This window comes from Bos indicus x Bos taurus, chromosome 7 (genome assembly GCF_003369695.1).
Source record: "Bos indicus x Bos taurus breed Angus x Brahman F1 hybrid chromosome 7, Bos_hybrid_MaternalHap_v2.0, whole genome shotgun sequence".
Lineage (NCBI taxonomy): Eukaryota > Metazoa > Chordata > Mammalia > Artiodactyla > Bovidae > Bos > Bos indicus x Bos taurus.
The window spans coordinates 86,082,996-86,102,122 of record NC_040082.1 but is presented as its reverse complement, the minus strand read 5'-3'; the positions used below and the strand labels follow the sequence as shown (position 1 = coordinate 86,102,122).

Genomic DNA, 19,127 nt, shown 5'->3' with positions numbered 1-19,127 from the left:
AAGGCACTGAAGTTAATGTTGGAGCTGTGACTCAGACCCAGGCAGTCTGTTGGTCAAAAACAGTGAACTTTAAATCACCAAACTATAGATCAAAAGTCTCCATTATGTCTAAGATTTCTTTTCGGAATGATTTTTTAATGTCTCCTCTTCGTTAGCAGAAACACACCTCCACAGGTATAGTCCCAGAACTGACTTGCGTGCACTGTATGGAAAACATTCCCCAAGTAAGATATTAGCAACACCTCTCCTCACACTATGCAACGGAGCTACATTTTAATAATCTCAGTTTAAATTCATTTTGACAAAGAGCCTTGGGCAAATAAACTCTCCACTAACATTGTACATGGTTGTCAAGTCAACTGAGAAAATATTTTTATCTTATAAAACTTCTCAACTTGTTTAAAAGTCCCTGCCAGGAAGTTTTGTGATATCCTGCGGAAAGCTGGAGAAGCATTTGCATTTTGAAGATGGTCCCTTTTGATGTTTAATGAGTTAGAGAAGAGAACGCTTATGAATTCACTTATATTTTTTGGATAATTTGGAAAGGATCTGATTTGTAAACAGTCATGTTTTAAAAGGGTAAACTTTTTGGGGGCTGAACACGTTAAACGTGTTGTCATGGTATCTTCCCACTAAAAGCTATATATCATGTATAAAAAAACTGGTTAAAAAAAAGGAAACAAACTATTACAATGTCTAACTGAAAGTAGATTACACTTTCATAAAATGACACAATTTCTTATGATTCAGTGACTGTATCTGATTTGATGTAACTTCACTGATGTGTACTCATGGAAAAAGGCCCAACATTAAAAAATATGAGACATTTTCATTACTTTTTATATTTTAAATCATTTCACTTTGCACAAAACAAATATGTACTTCTACTGGCAAGTCAAAGGCAATGAAAAGTAAGTCAGTAACAGGCTAAAAAATCAGAGGTTAAAAAATAAAACACACTCTGCTGTGTGTTGCGTAAAAGATATATTTAACAATTCAACAAATACTTGTTAAGAACACACTAAGTACTGGGCACTGTATGGGCTGGGGTCATAAATATGAGTAAGATTCAGTTTTTACCCTCAAGGAGTTTATCATCTACTGAGGCTAGAATACTCTTACCCTCAGGCAGCTAAAGATGTCTGAATCCTGTTCTTCTATGTTCCATAAAGCTCTCCCACCCACTGCTCCTTTTCCACCACTACTTCCACTAACCAATACGAGCTGAGTTACTTCACTTTTGGATTGTTGTAATAACCCTTTAACTCCTGCCCCTTTACTCTTTGCCTTATTAAACCATGATTTAATTACTTTTCCCCTTATGCAAACATTAATACAAAAACTAGTTCCCCAGGTAAAATCTTTCCATTCTCCTTGGCAAGCAACAATACTAAAAAAGTAAATAATAATGAACCATGGGGCTAGTTAAAATGCAGATTCCCGGGCCCCACCGGCAACCAATCAAAAGAGAATATTTATACGTAAGAAGTGGCATTAACACATTTTCTAGATGATTTGTACTTAAAATTCTGAGAATTAATGAGCTACAAGTTCAAAATCCAAACTTTCTGTCCTGGTTTTCAAGCAACTGAAAATTGGTTTCACTCTGATTTCCACTGTAACAGTTCATTCTAGCCTACTGTATTTGCTTAGTCCCTTCTTGTCAAAATGCTTTTTACAGCTTCTTTGCCAACTTCTTCCCCTATAAAAGACTCTTCATTAAATTCTAACACATATTTCTCATGATTTGTAAGTTTTGTACCCTTCAAATATATGGTACATAAGATATCAGAACCATCTTCTATTTCTGGTGAATTTTATACATAACTTGTAATATATACAAGTTATATATATATACCTAGACATAAGTGTTCAGAAAACAAGAACTGTCATATTTTCCTTTTAATTCCTTGAATTATTTATTTCAATACCATAGTAAATAAATTCTATAGATTTATCAGCTGATATGGAATTACAGGAGCAACTAAATATTCTGTACATTTGATGGAAAGCTGAAACTAACGTGGCATCTTACTGACTTAGAATAACAATAATCCTGAAAAGTCTATGGGTGATCTGCCCAAGGAAGGTTGCTAGGCTTACCCTAGACCATACATTTGCCAAGAATGCATTAGAGAAATGTAAACAGAAAGCCAACTCTTGTGTGGCTGTTCACTAACTGGGTGATTTTTCTCCTTTTCCACCTACTCACTATGACATCCAAGCCTACATTTGGAGAGAATCTCATATGGGAGTGCTGCCACTCGTCTACTGGCTTAATTCCCATTATGATTAATAACTTGGACAAACCACTTATTACTCTAACTGCTATCATTGTCTAAATAAAGTATCAAATACAAAACCTGTGTTAGTGCTCTATAAGAATCTCCATAATAAGTACACTTCCTGCTAATCCATTAAAAATTCTGAATGACCTGTGGCGGATTCATTTTGATGTTTGGCAAAACTAATACAATTATGTAAATTTTTAAAAATAAAATTAAAAAAAAAAAAAAAAGCATTCCTTGAATGAACAGAGAGATGTATGGCCACCAGGTGGAAAACCTCCTCTTTACATTGAAGCATTTATAAAAATAATTATAATACTACTAATAATTATTACTATTCACTTGCTGTTTATTATCCACTTAGTGTTACAAATCAACAAATGTGCCATGCGATTAGAGCATCACCAACCTAACAATGAACCTTGAGAGGAAAACTTAACCACATTTTGGGAGCGAAGAAAATTAGTAAAGGCAGATAAGACTGACTGGCCCAAAGTTCATTCAGAGAGTAGCTGGTATGACAAGAACTCAAGACCAAGTCCTGTGTTGCTTTCTCGCTTATCTGCTCACTGAGTAGTTTCTAACCTTAACCAAGGTGTGTGTACTACCTGTGACTTCTGCTGTATGGAATTCTAAAGCATACAGTATGGGAAGGTGAGTTTACACGTCACTATTACCAATTTTAGTGGGTCAAAGAACATTACAGAATAATTAAATTTGAATATTTTAACAAGCAATGGATTTGACAAGTAAAAATATATTTGTTTTTTTCATTTTATCTGTTTCCCACCCCAAGAGTCCTTGATGATGTCTTTATCTTCATTTTTTTACTTACTTCGAATTGTTTGTCTACTCTCCCTTTAGAATATTTCCTCTCTTTCTTATAGTAGATATGCTGATTGGTATCAATTCAAAATGAAGGACAAATATTTTACTTCCTTCTAAAGGACTCCTCCAGCAAACTGAGAAAGATTAGCCAAATTTATGCTCTTCGATGTCTTCTGGAGCATATGCTGGCTTCTTATTCAATTAGCAGAATTTTAGATTACATTGTACTACTGCTAAAACTGCTGGAATTGTCCCTTCTCAGTCTGTGACTTCAGGACATGCATGAACTGCTTGAGCAGGCCTGTAACCTGACTTTAGAGAAGACTCATCATAACTGATGCGTAATTTAACTATCGTATTTCTACATAGTTCATTTTATATAAGAATCAAATTAGCACATGCCAGAAAGGAAAAATACTTTGCCATATCTATAGTTGTAAAGTCATAAAACCATATTTTCTTTTACTCAGCCAAGGCAATTGCATTCCTTGACCCAAACTAATTTATCTTTCTCTACCTCTGAAACTCAACTGTTTTCTACCCTGAATCTAAAAATAACTGTCCAACAGATGAGTATTCCTAAAGCAAATGTTTATTAATTCATACAACAAATGTTTGAGTGTCTATAATATACAGTGCACTCAACTTGGTAGTGTATGAGGAAAAAGTGTATTAAACAGTAACCCTATTTTATAGAGATTCCTGTCTAGTAAGGAGTATGTGCGTGTGTGTGTATCAGTATAAATTAGTATATGCATATCAGAAATTAAGCAACAAGTGATATTTACAATGAACAGTGTAAGGGACTTAAAAAAGGAGATATATTTCCAGATAGACCTTCAGGTCTAATTTCACAAAAGGAATTACATTTGTCTTGACCATTAAATAGATTCATTTGTCTTTACTTAATGGATAAGTAAAATTGAAAAAGGTATAAATCAGTAGGGTTCGGAGTTGGAATAAAAAAGCATTAACAGAGACACGAAGCTTGAAAATTATGGATTGTTTAAATTCATGAAATAGAGAAGAGGATTATAAAGTTAGAAAGACAGATTGGGACCAGTCTACAAAAGTCATGAATCTGAGTGTGGAATTGGAATGTATTCATTAAGTGGTAAGGACCAATAAAGGTTTCTGGGCTGAAAATCAGAACCACAATTCAGTAAGTTGAATCTGGTGAAAGTATGAGATAGATTAGAAAGATAAGGTGTCAAGGCAAGGTGTGTATTGCGATAGTCTAAGCTGGAAGAATAAGGAAGAGGGGATGGACTGACAGGATAACTATTTCAGATAAACAAGGAACAGACTTTAACAACTGATAATGGGAGGAGACAAGATGATAAAGAGTTAAAGATGTTTTAGATGTCTCAGTATAAGAACCCATAACAATATGCCAATAATAGAAATGCAGGTGTCTGAAGAAGTGAGTTTATAACCTGGCCATACCCTTGGTTCTATCCAGGTACACTTTACATCAAAGCACATATGCAAATGCCATTGATTTCAATGGTTTACTAGTTACAAGGCATCTGCATTGTTGGTACTCTGGCAATACCTGAAAACTTTAGCAGGTGCCCCAAATATTCATTGCCTTCAAGGAGCTAACTTTGCATAATTTTTGACTCATTAGCCTTTCAGTTCCAAAAGAAACTCCTGAATTAACAACTTAGTGGAAAAGCCATGTCTCTAGCTTAATAGTTAGATTATTGCTATTGCTAAGTCACTTCAGTCGTGTCCGACTCTGTGCAACCCCATAGACGGCAGCCCACCAGGCTCCCCCGTCCCTGGGATTCTCTAGGCAAGAACACTGGAGTGGGTTGCCATTTCCTTCTCCAATGCATGAAAGTGAAAAGTGAAAGTGAAGTCGCTCAGTCGTGTCTGACCCTCAGCGACCCCATGGACTGCAGCCTTCCAGGCTCCTCCATCCATGGGATTTTCCAGGCAAGAGTACTGGAGTGGGGTGCCACTGCCTTCTCCAATAGTTAGATTAAGCTAACTATTAAAGTTTGAGTGAGAGTGAAGTCGCTCAGTTGTGTCCGACTCTTTGCAACCCATGGACTGTAGCCTACAAGGCTCCTCTGTCCATGGAATTTTCCAGGCAAGAGTACTGGAGTGGGTTGCCATTTCCTTCTTCAGGGGATCTTCCCAACCCAGGGATCGAACCTGGGTCTCCCGCATTGCAGGCAGATGCTTTACCATGTGAGCCACCAAGGAATAATATATATTAGATTTTTTTCCACTTGGTTCAAAAAGCTAAACAAAATCCAAAATCATACAGGCATTTTTGGTCACATGAAAACATGTTCTGTGTGTTTATAATGACATAATTTATAAGTAATTTCCCCTAATTTATGTAATTTTATCCACTCATCATCTCTATGAAGTAGGCTATCTAATTACAGTATGAGATCCTTAATCAGTAAATGAATCTTATATGTTTAATGTAGTTTCTTTAACTTATAAAAATAACAGAACTCTGCTAGAACTTTTTAACACTGTCTACTCAAAGTATAAATTAACATAAATGTGCTAAAGTTAAATTACAAAACTAAATCATATACTGGTTTCACAACAATTTTGCCCACAACCTAAAGTCCATTGTATTATTTCAAGAACATAAATGTATCTTAAAAGAGCAATTTTTATAATTAGAAACACAAAGCACTGAGGCATCAGATACTAAATGGTCAAAAATAAATACTATTGTTTAATATAAACCAGTATTCATTTTCAAGTCCTTATGATTACTTTTATGGGCTACTTATTTTTAAAGTAATGGGTAAATTTAACAATTGAAAAAAAAAGATGAGATGTTCAAGAATTCTAGTAAGCAAAGAAACCAATACAAATTAAATTATAATTTAACATGTGCTAAATGCAAAGCTGGTAAAATAAGCTGTATTCACAAGCAGTCCTCTATTTAAATTTGGATAAATATTGCCACATGACCTCCGAAAACAGTACACCACTTTACACTCCTCTCAAAAATGTACAAGAGTATCTGTTTCTTCATAGACCAACACTTTTCATTCACTTACGCTCTTATTGAAACATCATTTAACAGCTATTTATTGAGCACAACTGAAAGATGTGACAGATACAATGTTAAACAGCAAGGACAACAGGCATAAACAGAAAAACAAAACAAGGTGCAGCCCATGTCCTCAAGAGGGACAATCTAATTAGAGATAGACATCAAATAATCATACGAATAATGTAAACCTACGACTGTGAAAAGATTAGGGACAAAAACTACATAGCATTTATAAGAGCAGATATGAAGGCATTTAACCTACCCATGAAGTACTTCTCTGAAGAAATGATCTGAAAGAAGAGTAAGAGAAAAATGAGGGACGTGGCAGGGAGTTTTCTTGCCAAGGGAAGTACATGGTCTTTACATTGGGAGTAAACATGGATTTATCTGTGTAAATTCATGTAATCAGATAGTTGGAAGGATAATTGCTTTGTGGTCTGATTGGCATCCTATGAACAATACTAGGATATTTTCATATATGCCACGGAAACATATCTTTGATGTATGTGGTAATATCCTTTGCCATTTTTCGAATGGGTCTTTAGTTATTTTGCAAATTTATTTTTAAGAGCTCTTTATAATATTAAAGAAAATATTACTTTGTTACACATGATGCAAATACTTGCACTGATTGTGATTTATCTTCTACCTGTTGTATTTCTTGCTTGTGTTGCTATTTAATTGCAAGTCACTAACTGTATGTGTGTTCAAATGTAGGTCAATCACTCTGTCATGTCCAACTCTTTGCGAACCCACTGACTGTAGCCTGCCATGCTCCTCTGTCCATGGAATACTGGACAGGCAAGAATACTGGAGTGGGTAGCTATTCCCTTCTCCAAGGGATCTTCCCAACCCAGGGATCAAACCTGAGTCTCCTGAATTGCAGGCAGATGCTTTACTGTCTGAGCCACCAGGGAAGCCCAATTTTATGTGACTTTTCCTTACACATTTCTGGATTTCACACCGAGAATCATTGACGTTCTCTATTAAAAGACTTAAAAAAAAAAATAAAAGAAAGCAAGCAAGCCAACAAAAAAAAGAATAGAATCATTTTGGTGTATTCTGATGTACTGTCGAACGTAGAGATCCCTGTTACTTTTGTTACTAAATTTGTTTCCGTCCACTGATTATAGGTGCTTTTATTATACACTACATTTCCACATCTTTTCCTACTTATAAGTGGATTATTTCCTTACTCTCTCTTACCCTGACTTGCTTGCTTATTCAAGCACCAGCATAAACTGCTTTATTTATTCTGAAATATATTAATACCTGATAAAGTTCACCCTCCTCTTTCCCAGTTTTTACTTTTTTTAAACAAGATATTTCTTATGTTGAGTTTTCCACATGAACTCTAAAAGCCTAGCATGCTGCAGTCCATAGGGTTGCAAAGAGTCAGACATGACTTAGCAACCAAACAACATCACCAAAATAAAAAAAAATTGATATTTTGGGCAGATGATTATATTAGTTTATATACAGATAATAGTCATTTTATGGTATTGATGTTCCTATCCCAAACCAGGAAATGTATTTCCATTTCTTAAACCACTTTTATGACTCTGTTTGGCTATACATTCTTCTTTTTACAAGTTTTATACATCCCTTTGTGAATATATTCCTAGATATTTTATCTTAATTTTTATTTTATTTTTTGCTATCTTCAATATAGATGTATTTTTTTTCCTTTCATTATAGTTTGCAAAAGGCTCTTGTTCATGTTTTGGAAAGCAAAAATTTTTTACAGTTTTGTAAAAAGCCACTAAAATTTTCTTATTGCTCTAATGGTTTTTTTAGTAGACTGTCTCAAGTTTTCCATTTATACAAATGATACTTATTTTGCCCCTCCTTTCTAGTATTATATTTATTTTTTAATTATTAAATATTTCACAAAAACAAATACATGCAATATATATGTGCATACACATTACACTATGTGTGTGTCTAAATTTGTTATGCAATCTAAATAACAAGTATTAAGGAGATAAATAGCAAGGTCCTTCTATATACAGCACAGAAAACTATATTCAATATCCTATGATAAACCATGACAGAAAGAACATATTAAAAAAAAAGAATGTATATGTATGTGTAAGGAAATGACTGCTATACAGTTGTACTTAACACAACATTATAAATCAAATATACTTTCAACAACAACAACAAGCATTAAGGGTGAACAAGACAAATTCTAAGATTCATGACCAAATTCTTTATCAGGTCTCATGCTTCTGCCTTCAAGAAGAAGGCACATAAAATGTGTGCTGTTGTAGAAATCATTTCAATCTTGAAGTCCTAGAGATAGTCTCATATATTTTCTGTTAGAAGTCTCATCTGTACTATAACAGTCTTTATTTACCCACAATTGATTTCTAGAAATGATCTTAAGAAAGTGTTCAATTTTATTTTTACACATGTGGGAAACCAATCATACTATCTCATTTTTATTAATAGTCAATTTCTCTATTGATCTGCAATGACACATGGTCAGTCAGGTTTTCAAGAAAACTTGGGCCTCTTTATGATTCTGCATTTTATTGGACTGACTGTCTATATGTGTAAATGTTAAGGTCTTGGTTACTTTAGTCTTTATAACAGATCTTCATTTCTGTTAGAGAAAGATTTCCATATTATTCTACCCTTCCTCCTCTTTTAATTTTGCCTCCAGCTTCATGGCTTTTCCAAAAATGTTTTGGCTATTTTTGGCTATTTGTACTTATATATAAATGTTAGAAATAAGTATATTCACTGGAATTTCCATGAACCCCTGAAGTATTTATAGCAGAACTGACATCTGTAAGATATTTCATTTATCCACAAACAATTGCTATACGTCCACTGATACAGGTTTAATTAATTTTAATAGAAGTATTTGCTTTTCCATCTTTTGTTAGATTATGCTTTTGACTCCCCTCTGGAGATCCAACCAGTCCATTCTAAAGGAGATCAGTCCTGGGTGTTCATTGGAAGGACTGATGCTAAAGCTGAAACTCCAATACTTTGGCCACCTCATGTGAAAAGTTGACTCATTGGAAAAGACTGATGCTGGGAGGGATGAGGGGCAGGAGGAGAAGGGGACGACAGAGGAGGAGATGGCTGGATGGCATCACTGACTCGATGGACATGAGTTTGAGTGAACTCCAGGAGTTGGTGATGGACAGGGAGGCCTGGTGTGCTGTGATTCATGGGGTTGCAAAGAATCGGACACGACTGAGTGACTGAACTGAACTGAAAGCTATTCATTTTCCTCTATGTACTATTTTATCTGCAAGCTGTATTTTCTAAATAGTATATTTGCTGTTGTTTAAATCTGAAAATTTTCTGGCTTCCCTAATGATTTCTTCTGGGATATATGCGTTTTTCAAAAGTATGCTTGTAAAAGTCTTAGTTTTCTTTTTGTTACTAGGTGTTTAACTTAATTGTACTATGATCAAAAAAAATCATCTGTATATTCATCTTTAGAAATTTGTTTAGACTTACAGAATAAAACAATATATGGTTATTCTTTATAACTATCCAATAGGTTTTAAAAGATTAGGTATTCTTTAATAATTCACTGTAGGTTTTCTATCTGCCCCAAATTTTTAGTTGTTCAAATGTTTTCTATATAGATCTTTCTGCTCACTTGATCTATCAGTCACAGAGAGCTATGTTAAAAACTCCCACTATGACTGTAATTATATCTCTGTTTTGTTAATGTTTGCCTTTATACTCTGAAACTATGTCATTAGAATCTGGTTCATCCCAGACTCCCTGATGGATTCTTTTTCACACCATATCCTGAAGCAAAACATCTGTTGCCACCTCTGGAGATACACATTGCCATGTAAGGGGCTGTGAAGCTCTGGCTTCCATTTACCAGAGTACATTAAACCCTCAGATCCTCCAACCAGCATTAAGACTTAGCCTCCTGTGAGTGAGAAATTCCATCTCTTTTATATCAGTAGATTACTTCTATCTCTAGTATGTAAAAATTTTTCTCTCTGGCCCTTTAGCTTAACTATTTATTTAAAACATTTATTTTTGGCATTTTCAGGTATTTAAAATGGGAAGAGAGAGTTCAATGTCCTTACAACATCTATCAATCCAAATCATAATCTTAATCCCAATGTAAATTTTTAATGTGAAAATCAATACCAACTTACTACTTAGATATAACAATTTATTTCCTCAAGTGGATTATTTAATTCATTTCTAACAAACAGTACATTCACATATTCAGCTGTTCTACACAATTTAGGAGGTTATATATTCTATACATTTAATAAATTTGTTAAGTTTAATAAATTTATCTTTATTGAGTAAATACATTTTTAAGTACACACTATGTGCCAAGTAAGCAAGTACTACTGTTTTAGAGGTTGGAAATATAATACTGAACTAAGGAGTCAAGAATTTAACATATACATACAGATAAATAAATATATGTCTAGAATTGGAAACATTTTATGAAGCAAATTAAAGTAGGTAGAGGAATATAAATTGGGGGTGTGGTTATTATTATGCTTTAAGAAATGTATTCAGAAAGCCCTCACTATGACACTTGAGCAGAGAACTAAAAAAAAAAAAAATACGGAGACAGTCATGTGACTGTTCTGAAGAAGGATATTGCAGGCAGAAGGAAAAGCAAAGGGCAGAGGATCCGTGCTTCATGTGTTTGAGTTATAGAAAAGAGGCTGATGCATCTCAAACCCTGTTAGTAAGGAGGACAATGGAAGGCTTGAAGGGGAGGAGGCTATTCCAGGGCCTTGTGGGCTATTTTAAAGACCAGGGATTTTACCAGTGAAATAGGAAGTTACTGGAAGATTTTGAGCAATGAGGGCAGGTAATTTGCTTTGTTTCAAAAGAATCACCCTGGTTCTGAATTGAAAATAGGCTATGGGAGGCAAGGGCTGAAAAATAAAGATCATTTAGGAAGCCACTGGATTAATCCAGAAGAGAGACGGCAATGACTTGGCCCAGAGTGGTAGTAGATTAGTGAAAAGCAATCAGATTCTGGATATGTTATAGAGGTAGAGTCAACAGCTGATGAGGAGAGCGTGAAGAGCGAGAAACAGAAAGGGCTCAAGGATAATTTCATGGTGTCTGGCTGAGTGTCTGGAAGGATGGAGCTTCTGCTTATTGTGATAGGAAGACTTCAGGAGGGAGCACTTCTAGTGTGTGGGGAATCATTTCTGCAATGTGCATGCTGGAATAAAGTCTCACTCCATGTAACCTTGGGTATATGTGAAACTACATGATATTATTTTAATAAAACTTTAAGAACTTATTAAAAGTTTCATACAATAGCTGAAAATATTCTAAAGAATGAGTGTGCATACAACACTTTTTCTATAATAATTTTTTATTAACATTCTATGCAAAAATTTTACTAAGACAATTACAATTATTACTTATTATAATTACTATAGTGAAGTCGCTCAGTCGTATCTGACTCTTTGCGACCCCATGGACTGTAGCCCACTAGGCTTCTCCATCCATGGGATTTTCCAGGCAAGAGTACTGGAGTGGGTTGCCATTTCCTTCTCCAGGGGATCTTGCTGGCCCAGGGATCGAACCCAGGTCTCCCGCAATGCAAGCAGACACTGATTGCCTAATATGCATTGACAACTATCAAATGGATTAGGAATCTCATGATAATAAAAAATGGGCATGGTTCATTACCCTCTGGAGCTGTGGTGGATTCATTTCGATATTTGGCAAAACTAATACAATATTGTAAAGTTTAAAAATAAAATAAAATAAAATAAACTGATAAAAAGATGAATGAATGTACATTTATAAAGACATGACTTACAGAACACATCCTACAGGAAAATGGCTTACTGATAAGATGTATGAATTATGATCAGTAGGAGATAATTTCTCAAAGCTGTTCCCATCCTTGTAAGGCAGAGGGTGTGGCATGTACCAATGTCGTGCAGTGCAAAGAACCATGATCCATTAGAAACACTGGAAAAACTCTATTGTGGCTGCAGTGCTGAGAATGAGAGGGAGCATAGGGTGAGGTATGGCTGAAGATACAAGGTTGGAGCTAGATAATAAAGAGGCAGTCCAGAAATGAGCTGAGTAAGTTAGATCTCTGGCATAGCATAGTAGTTAACAACACAGGCTCTGGATTTGGACAGACTTGAACATCCACTCAGGCACTTATTAGCTGTATGAGTTTTGGCAGTCACCATCCCTAAAATAAAGCTAATATTACTGCCTTCCTTCTTTTGGAGTGGAGGGCAGAAGTCTTTGGTCTCAATGAGCTAAGTCAGTGTAAAGTTTTCCTGGTCAATAAATCTCCAGATACAGCAAGGTCAGAAAAATACCCACAGGGTTATATTACTATTAATTATAGTTCATATTATTATTTCCCTGATAGTTATATATTTTATAATAAAATATAAGACCTGGGGCTAAGTTTCAGTAAAGGCTTACCTGATATAAAAGGGGTTATTTTACTTTTAGTTGGAATTCACAGAGAGAGCTAAATTATTTGTGGCCCTAAATAAAACAGTACGTGATACGTATACACAGTACATATATGGTATATATTCATATTTTTGATATATCATCTACATAACAAAAAATCTAAAATACCACTAAATTATGAAAATTATATAATTTATAGATAATCATACTATGAATAGTGAGTGATTATATATAAATTATATAATTTTCATAATTTAGTGGTGTTTTAGATTTTTTTATGTAAATGATATATCATTACATAAACCACCACCACCACCACCACCATGAAAAGTGAAAGTGAAGTCGCTCAGTCATGTCCGACTCTTTGCAACCCCATGGACTGTAGCCTACCAGGCTCCTCTGTCCATGGGATTTTCCAGGCAAGAGTACTGGAGTGGGGTGCCATTTCCTTCTCCAGGGGATCTTCCTGACCCAGGGATTAAACCCAGGTCCCCTGCATTGTAGGCAGATGCTTTACCGTCTGAGCCACCAGGGAAGTCCAACCATATTATGTAAATTATACGTAATTTACATAACAAACAAATCTAAAACACTACTAAATATTTGCACAAAAAACCAACTTTTGTTATTTGCAATGGACTGCATCACAGTATTTATGTCTATAAAAGGACCATATGAAATATATGAAAGTGAAAGTCACTCAGTCATGTCCAACTCTTTGTGACCCCATGGACTATACAGTTTATGGAATTCTCCAGGCCAGAATACTGGAGTGGGTAGCTGTTCCCTTCTCCAGGGGATCTTCCCAACCCAGGGATCGAGCCCAGATCTCCTGCATTGCAAGCAGATTCTTTACCAACTAGCCACAAGTGAAGCCAAAATACATGAGGAGAGAGAGAAACAATTCAAAGAAAAACCACCTTTCAGGCTAAAAATAAAAACATTCCTCCCTCTGGCAACCATATGTGACTCCTATGCAAGACTGGCAGAGTATATAGCTGTTATGTTACAAGGCTACTCAAAGTGTGGTCTGGGCACTGGCTGCCAGAAAGTGCACTACAATGTAAATCAGCTACATCACTGTAGCACACAATTTAGTTCAACTGACTTTTTAAAAAAAAAAGTCAAGGCTTTTTCAACAAAGCCAGAAATGTGCTGTATTCTGGCATAGCTTCTTAGCTCATCAGAGGCCACACTTTCAATATAAGACCAGTTACTGAGAAGTTTGGGACGATCCCCTCCCTGGAAAAGGAACAGACTACGGACTCCAGCAGATACTGGTGGGAAAAGTATCTGCTCGAAACACGGGAGACCTGGTTTCAATCGCTGGGTTGGGGAGATCCCCTGGAGGAGGGCATGGCAATCCACTCCAGTATTCCTGCCTGAAGAATCCTCATGGACAGAGGAGCCTGGTGGGCTGCAGTCCATGGGGTTGCAGAGAGTCAGACATGACCGAGAGACTAAGCACAGTACAGCACAGCACACTGAGCAGTTAATGAGAAAATAAAATTTAACATAGAAAATTGTATTACATACACTAATGTAGACTTTAGATGACTTTCTAAGATTATATGGCAATAAAGAAGAGTGAGATACAGGGTGAAGGGAAGAAAATAGAAAAGAACTGGGCAAAAATGTTTTCCTAATTGCAGAATGAGGAAGCACTTGCAATTGCTAAAAACTATAGGAAAAAAATATGAGATTTGATTATTTAAAAACAGTCTGCAGGTCAAAAACTTTAAAAGACATGATTAAACTAAGAGAACTAGGAAGCTCTTAACAATGCTGCTGTAAGTCGCTTCAGTCGTGTCCGACTCTGTGCAACCCCATAGACGGCAGCCCACCAGGCTCCCCCATCCCTGGGATTCTCCAGGCAAGAACACTGGAGTGGGTTGCCATTTCCTTCTCCAGTGCATAAAAGTGAAAAGTGAAGTTGCTCAGTCGTGTCTGACTCTTAGCGACCCCACGGACTGTAGCCCACCAGGCTCCTCCGTCTGTGGGATTTTCCAGGCAAGAGTACTGGAGTAGGGTGCCATTGCCTTCTCCGGTCTTATAACTGATCAAAAAAGAATGCTCTTAACATCAAAAAAATTCTGAAAAATTATTTTCTATTAGCTTCAGTTTCCTCATCTGCAAAAAAGTGATAACAATAATACTTAGTTCCAGACTTCTGTGAGATTTATTAGATATGGATAAACGGATACAACATCTGATAATAAAAGACTTAATTTTTATTAGATAGCCTTTCTCAACCTAATGTAAATATGATATTTTTAAACTTAAAAATACTGTGTAATTTTGCAGTTTAGAGTTAACACCACAAGTCTGGGTTCCAACCTGCACATTCTAAAAAAGGTCTAGGACTTGTCTTACTCTTTGGATCAAACTCTAAGCCCTTGAAATATCCCGCCTAATAAAAAAGTATCTTTGTTTACGGGGGCCCTGAGATATGTCCAGTAGTTAATACTAACAGCGTGATTTGTGGTGGGGGACTTAGAACAGCTTGACCTCTGTAGGGAATGGGTGGTCAGCCTTGCCTACATAACTAAATTCCATCAAAAACCCTGGATACCAAAGCTCAGGTTAGCTTTTCTAGTTGGCAGTACAATGTACGTGTTCTCAGACATTATTAGAGAGTTAGCATTTTCTATACAATTCCACTGGGAAAGGACAAGAGGAAGCATGTGCCGAGCCAGGTATCTCCTGGGCCCTGCCCGATGTGCCTTTTTCCATTGCTGATTTTAATCTACATCCTTTCACTGTAATAAACTATCACTATAAGTAAAGCAGCTTGGCTGGATTTTATGAGTCCTTCTAGCAAATCATTGAACCAGAGACTCTCAGGGACTTTCCCCTCACACAGTAATATAACCAGTTAACATATGCATAGTAATTTACAACTTGAAATCAAAGTATAATCTATTGCTTTAAGAAGTTATGTTCATAGAGATGATTTAAGACATAAAATATAGTGAACATGTGTATATGTATATACTCAATAAACCCTGTCAAAATTATGAACAATTTCCTAAGGTATTTTTATTTATAAAAATAAAATGTTAGCCTTCATCAGAGTAAATTAATGAAAGTCCTATCTGTATTTCATAAGTATAAAAACATTAAATAATTATCAAATATTCTATTGCTGAAATTTTGGGTTATAAGAAAAATAAACACTCCCTTGATCTATCATTTAGAAAGAAAAATAATTTTGGAAAAGTAATCATAAAACATTGGTATAAATCACTTATTTCCTCTTTCTTGCTATGGATTTGAACTTACACTTTTGTATATCATTACCTATAATTATGACAAGTATTACTTACATTACACATAAAATTATAATTGGTAACTTCCCAAAGGAAAAACTTAATAGATTTTTGCAGACATTATTTAAGATTCTTTGGCAGTCGTAAAAGAAGGATTTTCTTTTTTTTGTTGTTTGTTTTTGTTCACTTCAGTTACTAAAATTCTCACCCTACCAGCAAGAGTCAGTTTTATTACTTGGTGACCCATATTGACTTTTCCAGCTATATGTGGAATTGCTCTGGGAATTTCCAGAAATCAAATTCAAGGCAACAAACATAAATACATCCATTTCAAATCAATTTAGAGACATTTCATATGTGAATATGAACAAGTTAAAATGGAATCATTCTGCCATTCTTAAATTCTGGGTTGAAAAATTAAATGATCCATTTCTGCCTATAGGAAGTATATGAGAAGAAGTTATAACTGAAAAAAAAAAGAAATAAAAAAAATAAGAATTAACAGCTTCACTTAAGCAGCTTAATCTTAATTATACCGCTAAGTAAAAGAATTCTGTTGGTGTGCTTGTGTGTGTATTTGTGTGTGTGTGTACACGTGCACATGTAAGATCCATATAATTATCTAACATCTATGAAAACTTCCCCTATTGAGAGGCTATGTGTACATGAACATTGTTTTTTATTTCTTTTTCCTACATGTTTGTTTCATTGTGTTTTATATTTTACAGTGGATGATGATGTAATTTATATAGATGAACTTCCTGCTGTTTGTTCTTTTGATCTTTATAAAGACACCATTATTCTCACTGCTATTGTCTCCCTCTCAAGCATCAAGAAATTTTTTGGCCTATACTTTTGAGACAAACACTGCTTCCTGGTAAGGAGAATTTTTAGTAACTAAGTAGTTCAACATATATCACATGTCCTGGGATTAATCCATCAAGCATTACACATACCTTTGGCACATCTCTATTGATTTTGGGTGCAGCTCTATAAAAGTCAAATAAAATAATATTTTACTACCATTTTAGCCATTCCAACCTGAGTTTCTGCTCATAAACCAATGTTTCTACTACATAAAGCTGAAGTGGCATTTCCTTAAATCATATCATATAGTTTTTTAAGCTCTTGACCAACCTTTTACATGTTAATAAAGCAACTTGTACTGTGGTTTGTTCATTTAATTACTGTTTCTCCTACATTTTAGAATATAGCACACATCAAAGAGAAGTATACTTTTATAATGTAAAATTTCTTTTTAAAGTGAACCCTCTAGTATTCATGGTACTTGACAAAATCATTAATGTCTGTTTCATTAAAAGGTAATCAGCTACCAAATTGTTAATGCATTGTTGAAGTGAAAATTTTAAGTATTCAGAAACTTGAATTTAATTTATAGGAATTATATTTATGATTAATTTGCCCTAACTTAAAATGTTTTTAATAATAACTTTTTCTTGCCTCTAAATACTATTTCTCAGCATTCTTCATTCAAATGATACATGTGGTTTTTTCCTATTATGATTAGACTGAAACATCTTTAAAGCATAAAATCAGTACTGGAATTAAGAATCTAAATCCTATCATTCCTGGTATCAAATACTGAATGAGGTCATTGTATTGTATGCTGCTGCTGCTGCTGATGCTGAGTAGCTTCAGTCGTGTCTGACTCTGCGTGACCCCATAGATGGCAGCCCACCAGGCTCCCCCGTCCCTGGGATTCTCCAGGCAAGAACACTGGAGTGGGTTGCCATTTCCTTCTCCAATGCATGAAAGTGAAAAGTGAAAGTGAAGTCGCTCAGTCGTGTCCGACTCTCAGCGACCCCATGGACTGCAGCCCACCAGGCTCCTCCATCCATGGGATTTTCCAGGCAAGAGTACTGGAGTGGGGTGCCATCGCCTTCTCCGTTTGTATTGTATACTTTCCCTAAAGGATGATGATTTCAAAGTATATTTATCTTTTCTTCTTTTTCAAGTAACAAACCCCTCACATATCCTAGAGCACTCAAATGACAACGGAAAGCCTGCATAAGAGAAAATGAAAGTGTTTCTACACATTTAAAAACAATGACATCACAATCACTGCTGATAATGCCCTATTTCCTGCCCTAGGTTATGGGTACATTCAATATTTGATCATTTATAGGACTACATAATTATGACCGGATCATTTTTATATATTCCAGTTTACTTGACTAAAAAAGGGTTTTTTAAAATAAAAACCATTAAGTCTTATATAAGTTTTCATCAAAGTTTTCCTTTACCAATCAAATTCCACTGCCAACTCAAGTTTACTCAACTGTCTACAGAGTCCAGCTATATGATGAAAACAAAGTCAGCTGGATGAATGGTAGCAAAGTGCTGCTGCGTGTGATGAGCTGGGGAGGATGGGCCCAGCCTAAAGGGTACAGACGCTGCTCAGCTCCAAGGGATGGCTGCCATATGGGACTGTGCGTCTAACGCTGCCAGGTCTGGAAATTTGAATTTTTATGTCAAATTTATATTTTTTAATGTTGGCAACTGATACAATTTTTGAAATACTGCAGCCAAACCAAATATGCCTTTGACCAAAGGGGCCTCCATAAAGATCACCTCCCTGAATAGGGCTTCAGTAAATCTGAGTTCAATTAAAATACTTTTCATTTGTGCTGCTGATACTGCTAGCACGTAGAGAAGCCTACAGTCAAAATTAGGTCTGATTCCCTAACCCACACCATTCTACTATAGTGTATTTACTGTAAAGTAGTGAAAGTCTGAAAGTGTTAGTTTGTTAGTTGTTCAATTGTGTTCGATTCTTTGTGACCCCATAGATTCTAGCCTGCCAGGCTCTGCCAAGTCCATGGAATTCTCTAGGCAAGAATACCAGAGTGGATTGCCATTCACTTCTCCAGGGGATCTTCCCAATCCAGATGCTTTACCATCTGAGCCACCAGGGAAGCCCAATTTCCATAAATACAGTCTATTTCTTACATCATTTGAATCTCAAACAAACTTCATAATACAGGTATTATCCCCATTTTATTGATGAGGAATTCAAGATCTACAGACAGTAGACAACTTAGTGTAAAAATTCAGAACAGTATGACCTGAGTTAGATGACATGAGTTCAAATTTTTCCTCTAAGATAGTATTTTCATCATTCTAGGAGGGTAGATAACCCCTCTCTACTTCAGGTTTCTTCTCTATAAGATGGGTACTCTAACAGTCTATTTGACAGGAAAGTTGGGGGGATATATAAAGCATGTAGAAATGTGTCTGGCATATAGCAAGACTACAGTAAGTGTTGCT

At 35.5% G+C, this 19,127-nt stretch overlaps 1 protein-coding gene across 1 annotated transcript in view; it reads right to left on the bottom strand.

The window, feature by feature from the left end:
- Nucleotides 1-19,127, bottom strand: part of ADAMTS19 (ADAM metallopeptidase with thrombospondin type 1 motif 19) — a 267,865-nt gene that overhangs the window by 116,848 nt on the left and 131,890 nt on the right. The gene's annotated exons all lie outside the window — the stretch shown is intronic.